The sequence below is a fragment of the Rhineura floridana genome, chromosome 1 (assembly GCF_030035675.1).
Source record: "Rhineura floridana isolate rRhiFlo1 chromosome 1, rRhiFlo1.hap2, whole genome shotgun sequence".
Lineage (NCBI taxonomy): Eukaryota > Metazoa > Chordata > Lepidosauria > Squamata > Rhineuridae > Rhineura > Rhineura floridana.
Window position 1 is genome coordinate 152,028,833 of NC_084480.1, and position 18,463 is coordinate 152,047,295.

Below are 18,463 nucleotides of genomic sequence, written 5' to 3' on the forward strand. Positions count from 1 at the left end.
GCATACCAAAGGCCTGAGTGAAGAGGAAGGTCCTTGCCTGATACTTAAAGATGGATAGATGTGACTCCCTGTGGACAGCATTACATAGCTGTTGAGGCACCACTGTGTTCCCACCCTCTGAGTCTCCCATGGAAGGGGCACACGAAGAAGAGATGCAGATGATGAACACAGAGTCCTGATTGGTTCATATAGGGAGCGGCAGTCCTTGAGATATTGAGCTCCTGAGCTACGTAAGACTTTAAAGGTCCAAACCAGCCCTTTGAATTGAGCCAGGAAAAGAATCAGTAGCCAATGCAGCCATGTCAGAATTGGTGTTATGTGTGTGGAGCCGGACCGCCCTACCCCTGTCAGCAATCTGGCCACCAAGTTCCGCACTAACAGGAATTTCTTAACTGTCTTCAGAGGCAGCCCCATGTACAACACATTGCAATTGTCACAGAAAACTAGATGGCAGAGATAAGGGTTTTAGCCATATAACCTGGAATGCTGTTTTCACTTTGGAGAGAATGTTTTTTATATGGAAGAACATTAAGTAAGGGAGCATCTGAAGTAGGGTTGCCAGGTCTCTGGTTTTCACCCAGAGACTCCAGAGTACTGGGGACCTCTCTGGGTCTCCAGATGAATCACCTTAATCCCCAGACTCTCAGCTTTCATTTTTTAAAAATTACGTTTCTAAGTGGTGTGGTTTATGAGATATACACCAAAACGTCAGCCAACCCCCCACAATTAATGTTAAATGTGCTTGTAGCTGGCTGCTCTAAATCTGCCCTTTCTGCTTTGTAGCCAATAAGTGAAGTCAGGGTTGTGATTGACAAGTGATCCAGGCAATAGCTAGAACCCATTGCAAGGCCAGAAAACTGTTTTCCCCTTGGTTAGCTGAAAATCTCAAACTGAGTAAGTTTATAGCTTTCAGCAGTAGCAAAAGTCTTTCTCTCTTGTGTGCAGAAGTCAAACAAGTTTAAATTTTCCTGGGCTGTTGAAGAGGGCAGTGCTTTGAAAACCTTCCCAATATGAAGCTTTAATCCTACACTCGCTTTTCTGGGAGTAAAGTTGCAATGCTAATCCCACATCCCCAGAGTAAACCCCATTGAATTCAATAGGACCTACTTTTGAGTAGACATGGTTAGGATTCTGCTGTTAATTAATGGGATTTTTGAGTGAACATAACAAATGATTGTGTTTGTGTTGTAAATCTTTCTCTCCCAATCCTATTTTTAAAGCAATTAGGCAGGGCTTACTTAGGTATCACTGCTTTTATTGTGTAGGAAATTAATACTAATGTTCTGCAATGACCAACTGGTTTTGACAATAAACTATTCTAGGGGGTGTATGTATTTTATATCTCCAGTGTATGTGTATATGGAGTTTTTCCAATATCCCTGTGAGATAGGGTTGAAAACCAAGGCAGCTTGCACAATAAATAAATTTCTTTAAAATCCAATAACTATAAAAACAGGTATAAACAGTTGCAAAACAGCTTAAAGTGGCATGTTTCTGAAGTTTGGATTGGGTGAGTGAAGTTCCTTATCATTTGAGGTTGCAGTTCTGTGCATGCTTCCTTGTTTGGGTAAGCCCCATTGCATACATTGGGTCTTGCTCTTGCTTCTGACTAAACAAAGATAGGATTGCACTATAAATATCTTTACAGGTTGTGTAAATAATAAACATCTTTGACAGACATGCTTATATAAATATTTCTTCATACTATGTCCCAATAAGTATCTGATTTCACACTGTGGTTGTACATTATTATTTCCTCTACATTTTAAGTGTGCCCTTCTTCCTTGGGTGGTCATGGTCCCCCTCTGTTGTTTTCATTCTGAAGGGCAGATTAGGCTGAGAGATGATGAGTAGCCCATGGTCACCCAGTAAACTTTATAGCTCATTTTCATTTCAAAAAATTAATTAAAATTATATACATGCAGGCAAAGTTTATTAAGTAGATCCACACAATACATTTAAAGCATGTCCAACTTGCATTTAAAGTGCCTGACTTCCCCATAAGAATCCTGGGAAGTGTAGTTTCCCCCCTCACAGTTACAGTTCTCAACACTCTTAACAAACTACAGTTCCCATGATTCTGTGGTGGGATTCATGTGTTTCAAATGTGTGTTGAATGTGTTTTAAGTGAATGGTGTGGAGCTGCCCTAGGTATGATGTGTATTCATTAGTGAATTGAAAAGAACAATTTTAGAAGATACTTTTTTAAACAGAGGAGGGGCTGTAGCTCAGTGGTAGGGCACATGTTTTGCATGGAAAGGTCCAAAATTCAATTTCCGGAAAAGACTGTTGCCTGGAATCCTGGAGAGCCAATGCCAGTCCATGTCATCAGTACTGAGCTAGATGGTATCAAACAGCCTGACTCGGTATAAGGCAGATTCTTTTGTTCCTAAAAATGGAAAAAGACTCAAAGGCCACAGTGACTCCAAAATGTATTTATGTATTTTATTTACAACATTTATATACTGCTTTATTGTAAAAAACCTCAAAGTAGTTTACAGAAGAAATTAAAGCAATAAAATTATTGGCAAAAACAGTTAAAGACAGGTATTTAAAAACAGTCAAAATAATAAAACACCTTGAACTTGGCCTGGTAGCAAATCAGCAACCAGTACAGATTTCAGAGCAGAGGTATTATGTGCTGATAGGGTCTCACTCATGTCAGCAGTCATGCCACAGCATTCTATGCTAACTGCAGCCCGGTCAGGTTGTGCTGCATGGGGATTTCTGTGACCTTGGCTGACTGGCTGCCAGGATTTTTTTAGTTTAATTTTTTGGTTAGGAATCCTGACTGCTTGTGGGATGCTGAGTTTTCTGCCTTACTCATAGGAAACTTGTTGTGGTTGGTATGGTATGGCATTTAGGAAATCATCACTGTATTTTATTTTTCTTCTTCTGTTTGCATTTAATTTACATTTAACCTCAGTCCCTTATATCCACAGAAGCAACAACGGTGGTTCCGCATGCTCATCTCAACCCCCTTAAACCCACTGATGATGCACCTTGTTGGTTGCATGACAGTTTGTTTCTTGCCCAACAGTGGTAAAAGAGAATTCACATATTGGGAAATGTGGCTGCAATTGTTGTTGTTCCCAAGCAGCTGTCTGTGAAGGTAGACCAAACTATGTGTGTTTTCTCTCTGTCAAGTATTACTCGCTGGAATTGGGTTGGCTGTCAAAGTGAGTTTATAGCAGCCCACAGGGTAGACAGAAAAGGATAGAGAATCTTCTTACTCTGACTCATTTCTCAAACCTCTTTCTGAAGTGAAGGGTCAAATCTGTAAAGATGTTTGGGGCAGCCCTGTTAAAAGGCAGGCAGGGCATTCCAGGCAGAGGGTTGCTTGGATATGGATATCTTTGCAGAGGATCCCTAGTCAAGCTTTACCAACTGCACAATCCAAACCATATCTACTCAGAAGTAAGTCCTATTGAGTTTTATGGGGCTTAGTCCCTTAGTAAGTGTGTTTAGAATTGCAGCCTTCAGGGGCATCCATCTTTACTCCTGAGTGCTCCCATCTAACATCTCCACAACACTAGGCTCCTTTCTTCCTACAATGGCCTTCTGGTGACTGTCCTGGCCTGAGGGCACTTAAACCTTTCTTGCTAGAAGCAAGTAGGCTAGATTAAATGTTCCCTATTCAGGGTCCGTCTTTTAGCTAAGATTTCTATCTTAATTTCCAATCAGAGAAATATTTTTATTTGAATTGTATGCTCCAAGCAACTGTGGTTGATGCTTAATGTATAATGCTTAATGACATTACTAGGGCCCACTCCTGTGACATCGCTGCCTCCGTGAAATCTCAGTATTTGGGATGCTTCCGACCTGGCAACCCTACTCTGAAGTGGTGCAGTTTAGACACAGGGTTACCACCAGAATATAATTTAGGGCAGTGCTTCTCAACCGTTTTGGTATGGCAATCCAAATTTACTTATTATCCATTGCTTTATTGTGATGTGATGTTTGGACCTTAGGTCTTCAGCAGGTGTCAGTCATGCATTTTAACTGCACGTTTGCCTATTTTATAACCATTACTTGAGGCATCCAAATATAAATTTAGCACCCAACGTGGAATTTGTTGAAATATTTATATATTTGCAAAGCTATTCCGTTTTTTGTTTTAATGGGAATGTAAGAACAGCAACCATATGATTGCAGGATATTGCTCCATGAGCTATAAAAATTATTCTAAAAACATATAGCTACACAAGCAGTGTTAGCTATAATAAACTATGACCTTACATCATGTCGCTTTATGGATTGGCCCTACCCGTAGGTATGAGAACGTGACTGGGCTCAGATAGGGGCGGGACAGTGCCAATTTATCATATCTTTATCACCACAGGGATTTTCTGCCCAGATACCAACATTCCTTCACCTGCTCTTGGGCTGTAGTTCTAGGAACTCTTAGAATTCCACATATATTTATTGGTGAACCAACAGCTTGTGGGTCAGGGGGTGTTTACATTTACAAAGGCCACCTCCTGTGCTCCTGGAATGCTCCTGGCATGGGCTGACATATACTCACAAGTCATAATGAGTCACATTTCCTATACTAAAATGTTTGTTTTCAAGGTTAAATTTATATTGGGTGTACTGTTATATGCAGTTGAAATTCTACAGTGTACTTTCATTGTTTTTATTTATTTATTTATATCCTGCCCTTCCTCCCAGCTGGAGCCCAGGGCAGCAAACAGAAACGCTAAAAACACTTTAAAACATCATAAAAAGACCTTAAAATACATTAAAAGAAAACAACGTTAAAAACATTTTTTTTAAAAAGCTTTAAAAACATATATTTTTTTTAAAAAAAAGGGTTAAAAACATTATTAAAGAAAACATATTAAAAGCAATTCTAACACAGACAGACTGGGATAGGTCTCAACTTAAAAGGCTTGTTGAAAGAGGAAAGTTGTTTTTAACAGAATGAACCTCCATTTAACTGACACACCTTTAGAATTTAAAGGGGAAAATGCTGAAACCAAGATTTCAGTCCTCTACTGAAGTGGTTGGCCATGCATAATCATGAAAAAATACATGAGACCTTTGCATGTAAACTTAGTTTGTTAATGCCCTCCTTTACCATTGTCCCATTTGTTATTTTGCTAGCTCCCCCTTATCTCTTGTATCCCAATACATCCCTGTCTATGGTCCTCGTGCTTCACCATCCTTAACTGTCTGAAGGTCTCCTGCTCTTCAAAGACTCTGTCCTTTGTCCTTGGCCCCTCCATATGCTTGCAACTGCCTCCCAGAACGCCTGCATGAGCCCACCTCTCTTACATCACCCCAATCTCTCCTCAAACCCATCCTTTCTATGAAGGCTTTGGCACAACTGTCTTGTTCCCATGCGCTCCTGTAACACACCCTATAACCAAGCCTAAACACATCCAACAGAAATCACCATATATGGCTTCCCTGTTGACCGCTGCATCTGCTTTCCCCCCTTTCCCTTGTGCCAAATTTTAGATTGTAAGCTCCTTGGGACAGGGACCTGCCTCCTTGTACTTTGTAAAACACCATGTACACAGATGACACTTTATAAATGCATACATAGGTGCTACAGTTGTAATTATTCTCAGAGAAATTGTCATAAACCAGGCCTATTAAAGGACAAACCGGCAAACACTAGATTGCAATTGTCAGGCGTAGGAACACAGGAAGCTGCCTTATACTGAGTCAGACCATCCATCCATCTGTCTTAGTATTGTCTACACTGATTTGCAGCAACTATCCAGGATTTCAGGCAGGGTTCTTTCTCCCAACCTTAACTGGAGATGCTGTGGATTGAACATGAGATGCTTTGCATGCAAAGGAAATACTCTGCTATTAAGCTACAGCCCTTCTCCATCAATATGATCCATGGTAATTGAATGAATGAAGTATAGCAAGGAGAAAATATTAAGTGTGGCAGGGAGTGACCATGCATTCGGGTTCCTCAAATGTATCAATAGTTTCTGCCCTCTAAAACAAAATCTGCTAGAAATGAAGGATCATTCCCAGCCATTTAGAGAGACCCAGACAGTTAGAAAGAAGCCTTGCCCTTCGAGGAGAGGAGAGTTCATATTGTGTTCCTTAAATCATGTAGCCATGGTGCCGTCATGTTAGGCTCTAGTAAAACTCTTGGCACTTTAGGATGGAGATTCTAAATTCTCCTCCTTTCTTTTCCTTTCTTCATTTGCAGCATGTAATTCAGACATACTCAAGCATGTGTGCAGGGTCTGTGTGGGTTTGCTATTGGCTTGAACGGAATCTCAATTTCCTCTTTCAAACGTGCAGTGCACCTGATATTTACAGACTTCCCCCCCTTTCCTTTTCCTGCTGTGCAGCCTCCTAGCTCAGCACTTTGGTGTGTCTTCTACACTTACCCACTTTTTATTGCATGTCATGGCTGAGCCCTGTTGGTGCTCCTTTTTTAAACTGGGGCCAAAATCAGTTTCTGGAGGCTTCAGTTGGAAATGTTATTCGGATATATTGCCCTGCATCAGACAACAACCTTTGCACCTGTTCTGCCAGGCAGGCTCAAAACACGTGAAATTTAACGTCACAGCAGTAAGTAAGATATGCCTGGTAAAATGTTCATTTGGGCTCCAGTGTAGATGTGATCAACTATTTTCCGTCCAGCAACTGCTTAGGAACAGGAAGCAGCTTATACCAAGTTAGGATTGTCTGCGTCAGGGGGTATCTAACATGGTGCTCTCCAGATATTTTGGACTGCAACTCCCATAATCCCCAGACAGCATGGCTGATAGTCAGGGATGATGAGAATTGTAGTCTTTAACATCTGGAGGGCACCACGCTGGTTACCCCTGGTCTAACTTGATTGGCAGCAGCTCTCCAGGGTTCTAGGCAGGGGAATTCCCAGTCCTCTCTGGAGATGGCAGGGATTAAACCAGGGACCTTTTGCATACAAAGCAGATGCTCTACCTTTTCCTACATTAGGAATGTCATGGGCTGCCATGCGCAAGGGTTGTGGACCCCTGTTTAACAGTGCTAGTGATGTCTTCGGCACTTTAGAGACTAGCAGGGTTATTGTTTCATGGACTAGTAGATGTGCTATTGCTCAGAATGCACAAATCTGTATAATTTGGTTTCCTTCAGTTTTCCAGGTTTCAAGCCTTAAATTCAGTTCACCTCTTTTCCACATTTGTCAATGTTGAGAGAAACGCTGCACACAAATTTGTTTGCATTTTCATGGACGTTTCTAATAGTCCCAATTTTGTACAGAATCTTGCCAAATTATCCATTTTTGCAAGCCTTAAATGATGAAACTGAGGTTATCATACTTTGGACACATAATGAGAAGACATGATTCATTAGAAAAGATAATAATGCTTGGAAAAACAGAAGGAAGTAGAAAAAGAGGAAGGCCAAACAAGAGATGGATTGATTCCAGGAAGCCACAGACCTGAACTTACAAGATCTGAACAGAGTGGTTCATGACAGATGCTCTTGGAGGTCACTGATTCATAGGGTCGCCATAAGTCGTAGTCGACTTGGAGGCACATAACAACAACAACATCCTCCCTAATATGATGCAGTTTTGTGTATTATTTTCCCTAATATATACCTTTTTGTGCTAGCCTTTCTCTAATGTATGCATTTTTGTATACATGTTTTGATTGGAGAACTGAAAAGTGATACAAACCCACCCGTACACTATGTTCAAGATCAAAGGCCCTCCTCCGGGTGCCTACTCCAAGGGAAGCTCGGAGGATGGCAACAAGGGAGAGGACCTTCTCAGTGGTGGCCCCCAAATTACGGAATGATCTCCCTGACGAGGTGTGCCTGGCGCCAACACTGTTATCTTTTCGGCGCCAGGTCAAGACTTCCCTCTTCTCCCAGGCATTTTAGCATGTGTTTTATACTGTTTAAATTTTTAAATTGTGTTTTAAATTGTTTTTATAAGATCTGTTTTAAATTGTATTTGTTTTAATGTTGTTAGTTACTGTAAACCGCGCAGAGAGCTTCGGCTATGGGGCGGTATACAAGTATAATAAAATAAATAAATAAATAAATAATTTCAAAGGATAGTAGATCTTCCTGGGATGCCCAGAAGCAGGATATGGGGGCAATAGCCCCTCTCCAGCTGTTTTCCTCCAATGACCAGTGGAGACTGGTGGCTTCGATGTCAGTGGGGCAGTGAATCTGGGTCAGCAACCAGTCTGCCAATTCCTGGTATTTAAAGGCCTTGTGGCATCTGTCCAATTTTGGAGATAGTATGCAACCAATATAACAATCATGACTGGTAGACATTGATTGTCTTTTCCTGCTTGAACTAGGGTCAGTCCTGCCTCTGAGAGAGTTAGGAACATTGTAGCTATTCCCACAGATTTGCACAAACCTGTTAATAATCATTGTTCACCTTTTTTTGGGGGGGGAAGTGGTATCGCAATCTTGTGGCTCCACTTTAATGCTCTTATGCAGCTCTCATTCGTTTTAATGGGACCTACAAAGGCAGAAATAAATGATGTGGATGGTTCTTTATGTTTTTTTTTCTTGGTTAAAAAAAATCCTCAGAATGCACTCATGGGATTTAACTCTTGAATATCTGCTTGGGTCAACATCCAAGCCTAAAAGCTGCACCTGGATGATTTTGGGCTGATAAAGGATCTTGGTTTCCACTGCAAAGGCTTGGGTGGTCACCTTGGTCTGCATATTGTCCACATTTAGTGGAGGTGGTCCACGTGGCTCTCTTGATAAAAGAGCAAAGGAAGCTGTTTTGTGAACACTACCATCTCTCTTGCTTGTCAGGGCAAGGAAGGCACCCTGCCTTACAAAAGAGAGGAGCGAGAGAGAGAGAGAGCTGTTGCACAGGCAGGAAACTTGCTGCTAGCTTCTACAATTTGTGTCCTCCAAGAACTCTGCTTTCCAAAGTCTCTCCGACATGAATAGAGGATGCTTTGGAGACACCCTTTGAGGTTCAGAGTCCAGTCTCTTGAAACTATGAGCAGTTGAAAGAAATGTATTTAAAGTAGCACAAACTGCAATAGGCTTCAAAGAGGAAATCACTTCTGATCACCAGAGTCTGAAGCTGGTAATTTAATAGGAAAGCTCTGCATCTCCTATTGGGTTGGTGTTACTTCCCTGTGTGTTGATTTTCCACCCCCTGTGAGTCCATTGCAAAAATGCGCAAGGATATTGAAAGCAGAAACTTCTGGAATATGGTTCGGATGAAAGGGAAAGGAGGTGGGTGGGTGGGGGGATGTGGTGAGTGTGCCCACGTCAACTTTTGCTGGAAAAGTCACGTTAAGCCTATAAACAATGCAAGATGCGAAGCAGCCAAATGCAAAGTCAGAAGAATACCCTGCTGTGTTTTCCCTGGTCTTCCATCTGTGCCTGCAGGAGAAGGAGGAGGAAGAGAGAGGGCAGCACAGGCAAGAGCAGCAGGATCCATCTTGCTAGGAAAGATAAAGTGAACTCACAAAGCACCAAACCTACAGATCAATGCAAAGACAAAAATCCATTGCCTAAAAAATAATATTAAAATTAAAACATCCCACCCCTTGCTCACAACATTGTCTTTTATTGATTTAGCAATTTTATTGATTCCATAGGTGCTTTAAACAGTTTGAGGATTCACATACCCACATACCTAGACCAGACTGTCTGTGTCTTAAGATCTTCAGAGGAAGCTTTCTTCCATGTCCTGTTGCCAGATGACGTTCCTAATGAGGGATAGAGCCTTTTCTGTGGTGGCGCCATCTTTGTAGAATACTCTTCCTATGGGGCATGCATGACTGGCACCAACAGTACAATCATTTCAGTGCCAGGTCAAAACTCATTTATTTGCCCTGGCATATTAAAGTCCAAGGTGCCTTAGTATCTACTTTGTTCTGCTTGTGTGTGTTTTGAAACTGCGTCAGTTGTTTTTATTTATGATGGTGCTGTTTTATCCTTAATTGTGTTATACTGGATTTGTTTGTTTCATTTTTCTTTCCTGTTGCAGATTACTGTGGTATAAGCATGCTTTTGATTCTTCATGGCTCCAATCCTATTTGCGTTTTTTGCTTCTTTATAGCTGCAATCCTATGCATGCGTACCTTGGAAAAAGACTCTCCTTGGTAGGGCATTCTTCCAGGTAAACATGAGTGGGATTGTGCTGGATATATCATGTCAGTTCAAAAATCCTTTACTTCAGATTTTTGTTTTATTTACCTGTTATGTGTTGGTGTTGCTCTGAATGCATTTTCTTTATTGTATAATGTGTAATGATGTTTTGGTTTGTTGTTGATACATCTATTTTTATTTTTTTTTAAATAAAGTACTTGAGACTGGAAGAAATATTTTCCCATTTCCATAGACAGCTGTACTTTAATTAAAACAAGTTGCCAACCAAAATATCTTAAATACATTGCCACCCAATGCTTTTGTTCGCAGTACCATAATACATATTTCCCCTGCCTTATTCACCATTTAAGAAAGTTCTTAGTCCTGAAGTTAAAGTGGTGGATTGGGTAACAGGGGACCTTCTGGTAAGCAAACGGCTGTATGTACATATATCATGTATAAGCCATAGTTTTTCTCTCTCTAAACTGCAAATATGAAGTGTTAGTTTTTACGTAACACGCACTGTAGACATACATAGGTTTAATGTGATGTATAATCCTCTAGGCTTCCTTACCAAATCCCCAGGACTCCTGTAAAATAACTTAGAGAGAGAGAGAGAGAGAGAGAGAGAGAGAGAGAGAGAGAGAGAGACTCTATACCCTATATGCTTAGCTTGGGAGGAAAGGGGGAAACAAACATTCAACTAGAAAATATAAAAGTTTTCTAAATTTTTGTAAAACTAGCAGTGTGCCTCCAGCATCTTGGAAATACCATCAGTGCCCGTCCCAGTCAGGGATGGTCCCGATGACAAAGCCCAGACACCACACATAAATGGAGAGAGCCAATAAAGTTACAATGATGGGGACGTGCCCCCAGTACATCCTCTTGCATCACCAGTCATAGGATGTGCAAGTGACACTAGAGCAGCCTTTCCCAACCTTTGGGTCCCCAGAGGTTGTTGGACTACAGTTCCCATCAGCCCCAGCCAGCATGGCCAATGGTCAGGAATGATGGGAATTGTAGTCCAGGAGCATCTGGGGACCCAAAGGTTGGGAAAGGCTGCACTAGAGCACTGCTACTCCTTGTGCCTCAATGGCTCAGCCAGCAATGATCCATCTACTGCCAGGCCCCAGGCAGCACCCCTCCTTTAAGGGCACCCAGAAATATGAAATTTGGCACATATATAGTCCAAGATGGTCTGACTTCTGCCTCCTCCCAGTGGGGGACGGAGCAGGTTGTGTAATGATTTGGGGGTTGAGAAGTGGTGGTCTTGGATCAGGTAATGCCCCTTCCTCCTCATGCTCCATATCACTCTCTTCCTGTATCTTTTACCCAGGCACCTGGTTGGCCACTGTGAGAACAGGATGCTGGACTAGATGGGCCACTGGCCTGATCCAGCAGGCTCTTCTTATGTTCTTATGTAAAGGAACTGCAGGGTACAATCACAGGTGTTGGCAGGCCACATACCTTTAGGCCTTACCAAGATCTCCTCTTGGTGCAGCAGCCTGAGGTGGAGCATCTCATATATGTCAGCTCTGGAAGAATGAGCCCTGGCCCCTTCAGCAAAACCTGCCAAGGCAGAGGAGGATTCTAGGGGCCAGGCAAGAAATGATACTGACCACCACCCACCTGCTTTGGAGGCTGGACCAGAGTGGAGAGATCTGAGCAGGTTTTGAGGAAGCAATCTTGTTATAGCCACGGCTTGCCGGCCACGGTGAGACTTAGCAATAGCCTTGTGGGGTAGGGTAAAGCCTCTTCCTGCCCTCAAGGCTTCCGTTTAAGCAAGAGGGCAGTGTGACCTACCTTTTAGGGCTACCATGAACTCTGGGTGCGTCACTCTGGGTGCTGGGATTAAGGAGGACGTTTTTCATACTGTCCTGATTGGCCAAGTAAAGGCTCTTTGTTTCTTTTTGCCTTTTTGGGAGTGATTCCATTACATGACAGTCAAATGCCCTTTGTTTGAAGCAGGTGGATGGGGTGGGGTGGCAAGGAGGAGGGTGGGGGCCCGGAACCTTCCCTAACACCCTTAGCCTTGGGACAGGAGAACATTTCAGACCTCGGTGGTTCTTCTTGTCGACGATGAAGGGGTAAAGGCTGCCCAGCAGAGGGGTATGGCTGCTGAGGCTGGAACCTACTTTTCACCTGCCCATATGGTAAGACCACTGTTTCCACATGTTTGGGATGGCGACTCCTATCAGCCCCAACCAGCACAGCCGTACTGGGAATGTTGTGGTAAGGCGCAAGGGTTCATCACAGTCAGGGGGCTTGAGGCATGGCACCTGAGGGACAATTGCCATTGGAGAACCAAGCCAGTTCCTTCGGTAATCTCTGGTAGAGAGAAATAAGTGTCTTCCACATGGGTTCCAGGTTGTGTGTTCCTGGCTATAAGTCACCAATACAGTTGTGGCCAATTCCATGTGCACACCCGCTTTTGACTGCCATTCCGCGGTGCTAGTATAAGCAGTTAAAGCAGCTACACAAGCCCACACAGTGCAGGCAAATGACAAACTGAGATACCCCAAGGAATTTCTAATCATTTGGGTTGAGATTCTACCCACCGTGTGCTTGACGACTTGGGATTTTTAAGGATAGCCTTTAGTGAAGCTGTTCCAGCTGCAGAAATTGACTGGGAGTGTGTGTGTTTGATGACAGTTCCCTCACCACCACCCCTTAAACATGCTTGGCTTGAAGAAGGAAGAATCTCCCGTGAGATTTGATTGGTATAGCTTTGGCAGCTGTAAATTGCCCACAGCATGCTGCGAAGTCCTATGAGGTATGTTTAGTTCCATTGAAATTGCATGGTTCAAAAAAGAAATAAAAAAAGAAAAGATAAAAAAGTGGGGGGGGGAAAGAAACTGAAGCTGTGTAATAGAACAGAGCAGATGTGTCTTTCAGGCAGCTCATGCCTATGTCTTTTACTGGGCTGCATTGCTTTCCTGGCAAGCTTGTATAAAAGATGGCTCTGGAGAATCACATTGGGAATAAATGCTTAACTTGGGGAGGTGGTGGAATCAAGAGCATTACAGAAGCGTTAAAATAAGCAGATTAGATGTTAGAAAACTTCAACAGTAGGGGTCCAGAATTGTCCAAATTCTTGATAGTCCCCTAGTGGCATATTTTTATAGATATTTTTACAGCTACAACATTGCATTGTCAACAGTTAAGATAAAGCTGGTTCTAGTTGTAATTTAAAAGAATGCGATATATTGAAAGAGTTTTACAGGAGGTCATGCTATGACCTTGTCAATATATTGTTCTGTGCAACATTAGGGCAACAACTTTTTAAAGATTTGTAGGACTGTGGTGTTCCATGATGTGAAATGCAATAGTATATGCTCTTATCTTTACAAATACAGCTTCTAAGCCATGAACAACACGTTGTGCTCTGAGTTGTGAGAGCATCTCTTTGTGCTTTTGGTGGAGGAAGAGACACTGATAGTTTAGGTGATCTAATGCCACCGTGACACTTTTTGTGGGCATATCAATTAAGGATGCATGCTAAGATGATGTAACACTTTCAAAGCCCCCCCCCCGGTTACACTATGGTGATTGTAGCTGCAATCCTGTTTGGGCAGCTGGGATGACCAGACAAATGCAGTGAAGGTGAGGGAGGAACCTTGCTTCAATGGTGGGCACATGAACCAGTTTGCTCCATTTTTAAAAAAGGCATTTTTATTTTACGATTTATTTATACAAGGGTTAAAATAACGTAAGCACTTACACAGAGTTCAAAAAAAGTCAAGTACTAGAAGTATCTAACACCAATACTGCAGGAGCTTCATTGGTGGTTACCAATTTGTTTTGTAGTGCTGGTTCTTACTTTTAATGTCTTTGCTGGCCTGGGCCAGGATAGTTGAGGGATCATCTACTCCTATTGATGTAGTTCTGGGAAGTCCAGCGATGAATGTCTGCTGTGGATGACATCTCCTTCAGAGGCCAGATTGTCCTCAACAACTGAGCATTCTCTGTTGTTGCCCATCATGGATCAAATTCATTACTGCTGTTTCAAATCCTCAAGATATTGGACCGTTTACTAAGGCTTTTTTTTTAACCGGGCTTTTAACCTCCATGGTCTATGGCAGCCTTTCCCAACCAGTGTGCCTCCAGACATTGTTGGACCACAACTCCCATCAGCCTCAGCCAGCATTGCCAATGGCTGAGGCTGATGGGAGTTGTGGTCCAACAACATCTGGAGGCTAGGGTTGCCATATTCCAGTTCCACAAATCCGGGCAGGTTAATTTGCATATTATGCAAATTATTTGCATATTATTTGCATATTGAAATTTGGATTGTCCAGTTGTTTTGTTTTTGTGCCTAGGAATTACCACCAAAAACTGGGGAAAGATGTGAGAAATCTTTTTTTTAAAAGCAACATTTTCAGCCTTAAATGCCTAGACTCTAGTTTCCAACACTATGGAGTATTTATTGACTGATTAAGAGAATTTATATCCTGCCCTTTTGCTGTTAAAAACAGAGCTCAGCACAGCTTACAAATATAATAAAAACAATAAAAATACACAATCAATATAAAAACATAATAAAAACACAAAATAGCAACAAACAAAGTAAGTCAGGGCAGCAGTACGGTTAACCATATACGATATATTTCAAAGATGTGGTGGGTGGAGAAAAACAAGAAGCCAAAATGTTAGGAAAAGGAGTCTTTCACACCACATGCTCAGTTCTAAATACTGTTGCAGCAAGTTTTACAAGTTCCTCCAGTATTCCACTGGTGCAGGCACTCAGACATTCAAAGTATCTGTATGTTTCTTAGGTTTTATAAAAGCAGAGCTTTGCTTAACTCAAAATTTCTTCTCCCTTTGATCAACTACATCTACACAGGTTCCACCTCCATACTCAAAATGAAACTGGGCCTGGAAGTGTGCAACAACCCCACACATGCCTTGCTAATTAGATTACCAATGCCAGGATGTCTGTCTTATCGACTACTCTCCTGCTCCCCCCCCCCACCGGGCATCATGAAAGACCCAGTCCTGGGCTCAGAAAGAAAATAAATATCTGGTCCTCTTCAAAGTATTGATAAGCCTCTTGTTTTAATGAAATAATAATTATAAATTCTTGTTCTTATCACTAATGGGAGTTAATTATCTTGCATATGCTGCTGTTGCTTCTATGGCTGTAACGGAGTGAGGTTAAAGATAAGTGAAATGCAAATAGGAAAAAAAAACACAGAAGGCAGTAACGCTTTCCTAAATGTAATACCATACCAACCACAACAAGATTCCTATGAGTAAGGCAAAAAACTAAGCATCTCACAACCAGTCAGGATTCCTAACCAAAAACCAAAAATAGGATAAATGAAGAAATATTTATATAAGCATGACTATCAAATATATTTATTATTTACACAAACTGTAAAGATATTTATAGTGCAATCCTAGGTTTATTTATTCAGAAGCAAGTCCCAGTGTATTCAGTGGGGCTTACTCAAACAGGGACAGAAATGCAACCTCAAGTGATAAGCAACTTCATTCACACAACCCAAAATTCCGAATCATGCCACTTTACGCTGTTTTGCAACTGTTTATACTTGTTTTTATGGTTATTGGATTTTAAATGGCTTTATTTCTTGTTGTGAGCTGCCTTGGTTTCCAACCCTACCTCACAGGGTTGTTGGAAAGACTATACACACACACACACACACACACACACAGTGCAGATGTATAAATACATACAGCCCATATAATAGTTTATTGTCAAACCAGTTGGTCATTGCAGAAAAATCAGTATTAGTTTTAAAAAAATCAGTATTACTTTCCTACAGAATAAAAACTGTAATACCTAAGTAAGCCCTGCCTACTTGCTTTAAAATAGGACTGGAGAAGGGGGCAGAAAGAGTTAGAACACAAACACAATTCTTTTTTACATTCACTCCAAAGTCCCATTGATTTTCAGCACATTCATAACCATGTCTACTCAAAAGTAAGTCCTATTGAATTCAATGGGATTTACTCTGGGCATATGGGATTAGCATGCTTTTACCCCCACAAAAGCAAGTATTGGGAAGGTTTTGAAAACACTGCCCAGGATCTGACTCCTGCACATAAGAGGAAAAGAAACGGAAATGTATATACTTACCCAATTTATGAGATTTCAGATAAACAGGGGGGGAAACCACCATTTTGTTTTCTAGACACTGCCTCAGGTGAAACTGAAACACAATCCCTGATTGGCTGCTATGCTGAACGGGCGGGGTTAAAGCTACGAGTGCTATAATACTACTGTTTAAAGAAAGATTTAACAGTCGGGGGGCGGCTGACGTTTTTATGTATATCTCGAGAACCGGACCACCTAGAAACTTAATTTTTTTTTAAATTAAAGCTGAGAATCCGGGCCACCTAAGGGGCTCGCCGGGTGGCATGCATAGAATCTGGGTAAAACCCAGCTAACCGGGCAATATGGCAACCCTACTGGAGGCACACCAGTAGGGAAGGGCTGGTCTATGGAGTTTAGTTGGTTTTGCATTAGTCTCCCTTTTATAAAGATAATGTTGCTGATACAATTTGTATTTTCCTTTGGCTGTTTTAATTTTTTTTGTTTCATCCCCCCCGTTTTTTCATATTGTTCTCCACTTTCAGAACTCATATGAGTTGAAAAGCAAATAATTATATCCTCAGATCAATTAATAAGAATAAATAAAGGCCTTGCCCAAAGGATTGCTGTCTAGGCAAAAGCAAGACACAAGAGGGAAGGGAAAGGGTGGGTGGAGAAGGGGAAGCAGTGCAAAATTAAGGTTCTGTGCAATGTAATACTTTCAGGATGTTTTCCCCCTTACCACTATGACACCTTCAGAAGAGTGGACAATAACGACAGGTTGATGGAAGCTTCCTCTTTTGTCATGGAAGGGGAGGTAAAGAGCCCGTTTACACCCTTCCTTCCACAACGGATGGCCTCTGTCATGACTGCCACCACACTCTCTTGGAACCCTTTGTCCCCAGATGGGAGTGATTTCAGGGGCCCCAAGGTAGGCATGGAGGAGGGGGCCCAGAGAGAGCACCCTGCCTACCTGCCCCTCTCCAGGAGTCAAAGTAGCTTGCTATTCTCTGACCAACTCAGCTCTCTCTGGGGACCAGCATAGCCTGCTTTTCTCTGTCAAACCCCAAATTTTGCACACATGTAGTATGAACTGAGTGACTAGGTGTGTGAGAGGCTTGAGTCCCCTGAGAGTTTAGCACAAATGCACTCAAGACCCCAACAGCCAACAGTTAGGAGGTTTATAAATAAGATCTTTTTTAAAAAAAAGAAACAAAGAGTACAAATGGAAGAGACAGAATGTTGCTTCAAGAAAATAACAAAAAAAGAACCTTTTAATCTAGCTGTCCTAATATTGTTACTTACAAACAGGCTCCTGGTCCCCCCACACATAGCAGCATAGATGGTTAGGTGAGATGAAGGACAGTGAGGGACAAAGACTGCATGGCAAAGTAATCTTTTAAAGATTTTCTGGCCTATTTAGGTCTTGATTGACAGGTGGCTATGTCCAGCTAATCACAAGTCACACCACAGTCACATTCGTCAGGTAGAGAGCTTGACATTGTTTGGAAGTTGGGGTGATAGCTATTGCGGTGTTAATTGCCATGGGATTTCTCCATCGCTCTGCCAAACAGAACCCATTTTGTGTTTTGTGCTTTCAGGGAGAGACATGACTTGTCTGCTAAGGCAAAATGGAGAACAAGTTATCAGGACTCGTTGCCACAGTTTTATTAAAACATTAAGCTGCCGATAGACCCAATGCCAGACACCAGCCCACTTCTTATCTTTGGCAGCTGATGGTTCCTCTCTCCAGGAGGTGGAAGCAGAAGTAGCTATGGGCCAGCCTTCTCCAACCTGGCCTATTTCAGATGTTTTCGATACAACTCCCCTCTAGCTGATGGGAGTCGGAGTCCAAAACATTTGGAAGGGACCAGGTTGGGGATGTCAGGAGCTGTTTGATAGTACAGATATCCATTCATAGGAGCAGCCTTTCAGTTGTTCTGTAACATCTTTTTTAAAAAAGCTTTTAATTATGGATTTTATGGTTTTGGCAGCTGTAAATTACATGCTGCAAAGCTTCTCCTAAGAGATCTCTTCAGTCCCATTGAACATTCTAAAAGCCTAAAGAAGGGGATTTTGGCAAAGGGAAACACACTCTGTGCCACTGGACACCTGTTGTGAGGCATATTGCAGTGTGCTCAACACATGTGCCCAGCTGAGGGCTCGCAAAACGGGAGGGTGGGAAAAGTGCAGTTGTCTTCCTATGGGGATTGGCACCTGTGCATTTAATTCTGTGTGGAGGGATTGTGCCCCACGATTGGATGTATGCTTGCATTGGGAATTCATTGTAAATTTAACACATTAACTGCCATGAGATTTGCCCTTATCTTGCATTACTTTGTGCATCCACAGGAGTCCAATAGT

General features: G+C 42.0%; 1 protein-coding gene across 1 annotated transcript in view; it reads left to right on the plus strand.

Moving 5' to 3' along the window:
- TBX15 (T-box transcription factor 15) overlaps positions 1–18,463 on the plus strand; it is a 142,544-nt gene that overhangs the window by 37,579 nt on the left and 86,502 nt on the right. The gene's annotated exons all lie outside the window — the stretch shown is intronic.